This window comes from Perissodus microlepis, chromosome 7 (genome assembly GCF_051167445.1).
Source record: "Perissodus microlepis isolate ML-2025 ecotype Zambia chromosome 7, ASM5116744v1, whole genome shotgun sequence".
In the NCBI taxonomy this organism is placed as follows: domain Eukaryota; kingdom Metazoa; phylum Chordata; class Actinopteri; order Cichliformes; family Cichlidae; genus Perissodus; species Perissodus microlepis.
In genome coordinates this window covers 37,800,116-37,807,615 of record NC_140467.1, presented here as the reverse complement: position 1 = coordinate 37,807,615, position 7,500 = coordinate 37,800,116, and the positions used below count along the sequence as shown (strand labels likewise).

Here is a 7,500-nt window from a genome sequence, read left to right as displayed (position 1 = left end):
TCAAAACACCAATAGCAGCAGTGACAAAAGAATAAGTACTAGATCGGTGGCAATACATTTTTTTAAAAAGTGTAAATGGAGAAGGTTCACCCGCCAAGTTAATGGTATGTTGTTAGTGACCACATGTGTGGAAAACCTCAATAAGAAGGTAAAGTCAATACAGAAGTGCTTTACACATGCATTTTTTCTAATGGCCAGCAGGGGGCAAAAAGAGTCTGGTTGTACAGAAGCCTGTTTAAATTGACCCCTACTTCTCACTTGACCTTTGACCTCAGTAAACAATTTTCTGGTGAGTGTTTGGGCTCAGTTGCTAGCTTCATGTCTGATGATCACAATCCGGTCTTTAAGTCTGACGTCACTAGCTGTGTCTGGGCTCAAACTCCGCTGCAGGTCCATAAATCAAACGATCACTCTGGCATCACTGAGAGTTGAAAAACTGTCTAAAGTCTTTCATCTTTAATAAAATGATCAGCGTTCTGCTCTACTAGGTGTAACAATTGAGTTTAACATCCAGGCATCCATGAAAACGGAATTTATGACATTTAACGGAGTTAGAAATTAGCAGGAAGTTAGCTCGCTAGCTTCTATCTAAATACAATATAGCATGTCCTGACTGAGGGATTTTGGAAACAAATTCAAACTTAAAGCTCTTCTATCACTTCCAACATAAATGAAGACAGAAAACTAAACAGCAGTGACGTTTGTAGGGTTACTGAAGTTTGGCTAGCTGGTATATAATGATGTGCTACGTGGCCGCTAGCGACACAGCTATGTTAGCATAATATAAACACGCTAACTTTTTTCCACTCTATAAAAGTTAACGTGAGGATTCTCAGGAACAAATTAACAACACAAAAGCCATATTAAACGCAGACTACTTTAGACCCAGAAGCAGGATTTGTCACGTCATCACTTAAAGACCAGATAAGATGATAAGCTCATCTGGTCAAGTCACTGTCACTGAGAGTGCAGTGTCCCTTTGTCTTGCAGTCAGATGTTTGCTCATCATATCTGGTTTCAAAATAACACAGCAACAGCCAAGATGTTGAGCTCAAGGCCTCATGCGGTCTTCAGAAACCAGTGGCTGACCGCCATCTTTTATTTACAGTCTGTATACAATTGTATGTTCTTCCCTGAGATTAGGAAAGCTCCATTTTTACCGTACTGATTTTACTTGTTTTCTGTATTAGGAGATAAACGACCATGGGGGTTTAATCATTTGGCAGCATCAGTGTAAGTAGATAAGTAAGCACAGCAATTTATCAAGAAAATGTTCCTCGGGAAGGATGGCGAGAAAAAAAAGAATAATCACCAGTAACCCACACAGATAACAGTGAGAATCACCATTTATGTAATACTCCATCATCATTTGTGGTTAAGGTAAAACGCCAACACAGGGTTCAGACTGGAACCAGCTTAAGAGCACTCAGACTGTTGTGTAATATTAAAAATAAACCATTTCCACCTGTGCTCACACAGTGTAGTTAATAAGAGTACTTTTAAATGTTTTAAAATCAATAATTACTCTTGAAATTTAAATTTAAAAAAAGAGTACCTGAACACAAAACAAAGGGGTGAGCTGTTACTGTGATAGCAAACCATTACTATGCATTTTGGTAAACACACAAATGGTTTGTGTTGGATTTTGTACTTGTAGCACAGCTTCTTAGCTTATCTAAATAACACAAGGGCTACTAACATCAAGCTACTAGCTAATCACATGGCAGCCACTCAGCTCATTTAGACAATTAGACACGGTCAAGACGACCCGCTGAAGTTTGAACTGAGCGTCAAAAAGGTAATTTAAGCAACTCTGAACGTGGCATGGTTGCTGGTGCCACACAGGCTGCTAAAAAAAACTGCTAAACTACTACTGGGATTTTTCCTGCACAACCATCACTGGGGTTTTACAGGGAGTGATCCAAAAAAGAGAAAATAAGTACATTTGTTTATTATAGGACTTTTTAAGACAAGGAACAGTCACAAAGCCCTTTACTGAGGTATCAATAAAAGCCAGACCACAGCAAAGGCAAAATGGACACGCATGGACCGAGCAAAACACCACAAAGATTACCCAAATGCATCCATGGGTATGAAGAGAGAGAAGGGGTTAAATGGCTCCAAAGGTTGGAGTTAAGGTTTGCAAAGGACAGTCTCCCACAGTCTTCTGTTGCATGGAATAATAAGAAGGGCCCTATCTGAGTATCTGAGAACCCAGCTTAGTAAATAAGGTAGAGCATTAGGTGGGGGCTTCACCCCATAAGGCCATAAGAGTAAAAACCAAGATTTTAAATTGAACTAAATGTGACAGCCAGCCAGTGCAATAGCTTTGAATGTGGAGTGATATGTGAAGATTTATGAGAATAAGTTAAAAGATTGGAGATCAGAGATGATTAATTAGATCAGACCTTCCCAAAGTGTGGGGTCCGCCCCCTAGGGGGGACGCAGAGCCATTGCAGGGAGGGGGGAGGGGGGGGATGAAAAGGGGTAAAAAAAAAAAAAAAAAAACAATGCTTGGATACTGCTAGCACGGGGCTCCCACACAAACGCAAAGCAGGAGATGAAGCATAGCTGAATATGTTTCCAAACCAACTTCATTCTAAGCCAAAGACTAGAAAATATGGTGAAGCATATCTTCCCTTTGGCTTCATCTGCACAAGTGCCGAGGTAGGTCTCTCTGCAGAATTGGTTTTCACTTCGTCAGGAGCACGGGCTGGGCTGTTCAAATCACAGACAAACAGTATCCCACATTCTTGATTTTTAGTTCACAAACACTTGTTGTAATGACTAACTACTCCTGACATTTTGGAGATGTTAGCTCTTTATACAGTAAAGTTACAGTGGGACACAAAAAATATCAGGCTGATCCTGCCACGATTTGTTCCCTCGGTTCAAATCACGGACAAACAGCATCCCACAGTTGTTTATGTTTTTAAACCCATTTTGCACAGAGAGGCATTTTTTGAAAAATGTATAAAAACAACTACACATAAAATAATCACACCGTGACGCCTCTGCCTTTGTAAATGGAGGGACAGTAACTGCGTGTTTATGTAAGCGTGTAAAACCTGAAGATAGAGACAACATACTGTCACTGTTAATCTGAATATCTGCCATTCTGCAATTCATCTCATGTAAACAATAACGTGGCGCACAGCGTTATGTGAAAAAAGGCACATACCTTTGACGTTGCGTGATGAACTCTGTATTCCTGCAAAAAAGGAGTTTTAAAAAATCTCCGTTTTCGGTGTTTCGAAATGCCGTTTACGTGTGGACGAAACAGCTGCGTTTTCAAAAATACCTGTGTAGGTGTGGACGCAGCGTAAAAGAGTTAGTAGTTTATTTTATTACTACCAGTAATTTATTGCAGATTACTTGTATTTGCTTAATTGTTTACTAAATGTTTGAGGTGTGAAATAAACTGCAATGGAGCAAAATATGGGTGTGTGTGGTTGGAGGATGTGTTTGTGCGTTCGTGTGCGTTCGTGTGCGTGCGTGTGTGCGCGTGCGGAGGGGCGTGAACACTTTTCTTCTAAAACAAAGTGGGGCCTAGCAAAAAAAGTTTGGGAACCACTGAATTAGATGCTTTAGATAGATGGGAAAATAGTCCACTACGATAATCCAAGCGTGTTCGCTTTTTGAGACAACGGTCCTGAGTTTAGTTATATTTCTTACATGAAAAAAGCAAAAACAAAACAAGAGCAGGTCAGAAGTGTTGATTTTATTTGCATGGTTTTATCCTCATATTTATATTGTGTATTTTAGTGTTGTTGCACAATATTCTTTTAATCCACTGTATGTAACCGGTGTGATTCTGCGTTGTGTCTGATAAAAAAGGTAAAAGAAAGAAAGACCTCCAAGTAAATAATTTGCCCACTCCAGCTCCTCTCCAACAGGGGAATTGTAGAAAAAGGGGCTGGCATTTATTTTTACATTAAACATAAAATATGCATTTACACGTAACATATTTGACATAAGATAAAACAAAAACAACAACATGAAATCCGACGTACCTGATAAAAAAGGAAAAAGAAAGAAAGACCTCCAAGTACATAATTTGCCCACTCCAGCTCCTACGACCAAATACAAACAGTGGGGAAGAGGGTTAGCTCAACCCACCACAGCTCCCAAGCTAGCAAGGGTATATATTCATGCTAGCATTTATGGCGCCTAAAACACATTTATGATACACACATACTACACACTTATAACATCTTACAAAAACAGGCTTAATAATGACAATAACTGAACTAAAATCGCAATCATAAACATCAGGGTGGCTAAATATGAATTATGTGTGTTTTAAGGTGTCGGAAAGAAATGACACCCACCTCTCCCACAGGGGAATTGTAGAAAAAGGGGAGAGGCAAAAGGGGTACACTGTATTTATAGTATTGCACCAAAGAAGAAGAAGAAAAGAATGAGGAGGGGCTCTAACTGATAATGAACACAACTACAGGCTTGGAGGTCCTAAAAGTCAGGTATAAAAGGAGCAGTTTGGGGGTTTAGGACACATTTTGTGTAATTATAACAATGTGATTTATGACTCTGTTACATGTAGACTAAGCAGACAATTGTAGACACCTGTGAGGCGGGGCGTTCCCCGAGCCGGCCTATCAGCCGCCAAACTGACCTGCTAAAGGGGATAGTGAGCGCAGAGACGGAGAGAGCGACGCACGAAAGGTGAGCAGGAGAAAAAAGAAACGTGTGCAAGCCAGCATATGTGTCGAAGGACCTGCTACCTGACTGTGCGGTGCCACGAGTCGTTCGGCGACGGACCGGCCAGCGGAACACGGCGATCCAGTCCCAACGGCAGGAACAGCGACAGTGGGTGGCGATGCCCGCAATCCACAGCAGGGCAGGGGTGTCCCTCTGCCTGCATCTGGCGGTGCTACGAGGGAGGCCGTGTTCAGGTGACGCGCTGTCAGGAGGAGACAGGTCTGCGACAGGAGCCCCCTCCTTGTTCTTCTGGCCGGTGTGGTTTCCATCCCGGAAGAGAAATTCCTCTCCTGTTTCAGATAAGGAACATTTGCCCGCGTGTGGCTGGACTGTGGGATTATGGCATATGGGAAACATTTGTGTAGCTTTTGTTTTGATAGTATATAGTTATTTCTGCCGGCAGGGTTTTTAGCGTATTGGAAACTCTTTTTATTGTATAGGGGGATTTTAAACTGTATTTGTGATTCTGGTTGTGTCTGTGTTCCCATGGAAATAAAGGGTGTGTTTAAGGCCAACTTAGTCTCTGTGCCCTGAGCGCCGACCCACTCACTCCCCTTCTTCTTGTATGTGAACGGACTTTGAGGTGAAGATTTATATCCACCAGTTTTAGCGGCTACATTCATATCATTGATCTCACACGTACAGTACATTGTTTAAAAATGGAAATAATCTGTAAACTTCTGTAAAAATAAAACAAAACAAACAAATAATCTGACAGAAAAATATCGTACAGTAGTGGAACTTTAACAGTTTGTAATTTTGGTAATTAAAATATGGAGAAGTTTTTTATGGTACAGAAAATATAATACATTTGTAGCTTTAAATTTACATGAAATTTTTCAAATAAAAAGTATTTACGTGTGTAAAGACGACACATTTACCCTCAGTGTGGTTCAACACTGTAATACAGTAATCAGGTTTATTAGTATGTTTTTATAGTAAAGAATCTCAGTTTTATTAGATTCTGGATTTATTAAAATGTTATACTACCCATAAAAATGTCAGCATGTTGTTGTTTTTTTTATTATTTTAAATGGGAAATGTGTTTAAAATATACAAAAGTTTTTATTCATAGTCTGTTTAAAACCTTAATCGATCTACTTTTATAAAAACATCTGAAGAGACAGATGAGAGACCCCACCCGCACCTACGGTCACGAGCTGTGGGATCGGTCACTGCCCACAGCTCGTGAGGGTAGGGACGTAGATCGACCTCCAAATCGAGAGCTTCGCTTTTACACTCAGCTCTCTCTTCACCACGACGGACCGGTGCAGCGTCCGCATCACTGCAGCAGCAGCACCAGTCCGTCTGTCGATCTCCCGCTCCCCTCTCCCGTCACTCGTGAACAAGACCGAGATATTTAAACTCCTCCACTTGGACCAGGAACTCGTCCCCACCCGGAGTGGGCACTCCACCCTTTCCCAGCTGAGGGCATCCTTAAAATGTTTATGGTGCAAACTCAGCTTTTCGAATATCCAAGAAGAAAGCATGTGTACTAAACCAACTACTGAGTGCAAGAAGAGCTAAAAACTCACTAACATCACCTCAGTCGTAGCTTTGCTAGCAAGCACACTGTGCTGTCATCATGAGAGGGAAGACTCAGTTTAATATGTAGCTGGTGACGCGACGTGGCTGCTCAGAGCTTCAGTGTCTGCAGTACAGACAGAGTGATCTAATGGTACAAAGCTTTAGATATATTTAAGGACAATATCCCAAAAATAAAGTAAAAAGATTTGATCCTCTTACGTCTCAGATACAATGAAAGACAAACAGATGCAGTAAATATTCTTTTATTGATGAGAAAACTGTGCAGTATAATTTACTTATGTTGAAGATATGAGAGCATTAAACAGGCTGATGTTTGGAGGCTCTAACAGCAGAGAGATGATACAGAAACATGACATCTTTATAAAATACTGACACTTTGTGAAGGGACAACTTTTTATTTAAATGCATACTTTTCCCACTGAAACCAGCACAATCCCACTGTGATGAAAACAATATCTGAACTCAACATATTCTGGATAAATCAAAGCATTATTGTCTGTGGTTCCCTTATTTTTCCTTGGTTCCCTGTCAGATCCTGCAGGACAAACAGCAGTGAGTGGTTCCCTGTATGCAGCTGTTACAGTTTGTGTTGGAGATACTTCTGCAGGTACAGGAAGCAAATATAAAAGTGTTTTCAATGTTTTTACCAGTCCCTCAACTACAGAGAGCTGTCTGCTCTCCTCTGCATCTCTCAGCTGCTGCTGGCTCCTCTTCCTCCTCCTCACACACCGTCCTGGATCTGTCCTGGTGTCTCATCAGGGGTGGAGAGCCTCCGTCTCCTCTCACCTTCTCAGGCTCTTCTGACTCTGGACACTTGCAGACGGAAATCAACCACAGCAGTCAGCAACAAAAGCAGCAGAAGTTCATCAAATATCTGTAAACTTGCAGTATAATACTTGTAATAAAAGTACAGTAACAGTAATTAGTGACTGAGCAGCCCGGGGCGTTTCTCTTAATTTCTTTAGTAAATGCATTCACCTGCACAGATTAGCTAAACGAACCCTGACATCTTAGCTAGCTAGGTCTCAGGACCGAGCTAAGGACGGTAGTTACGGAGTAGCTTACAAACACATTTAACTTACCGGAACAGTGCAGCGGGGCCTCGGGTCCTTCTGTCGGGTAGTCCAGTTTACTGAAGAACACCTCAGGCTGTCAGGTTAAAACACTCGGTCGTGTTTTCGAAGCGTAAACGCTGGCCCTCCTCTCAGAGCCTACGCTCTATCTGCTATTCCC

At 41.4% G+C, this 7,500-nt stretch overlaps 1 long non-coding RNA gene across 1 annotated transcript in view; it reads right to left on the bottom strand.

Annotated features, from left to right (window-relative positions):
- Positions 1-6,493: 6,493 nt before the first annotated feature.
- The window catches only part of LOC146383580 (uncharacterized), a 1,217-nt gene continuing 210 nt past the window's right edge, over positions 6,494-7,500 (bottom strand). The window contains exons 1-2 of the long non-coding RNA XR_014800773.1: positions 7,350-7,500; positions 6,494-7,080 (exon numbers count right to left, since the gene is read on the bottom strand). The exon at positions 7,350-7,500 is cut by the window's right edge and continues 210 nt beyond it. This is a non-coding gene — a long non-coding RNA (uncharacterized LOC146383580). The remainder of the gene's footprint in view (positions 7,081-7,349) is intronic.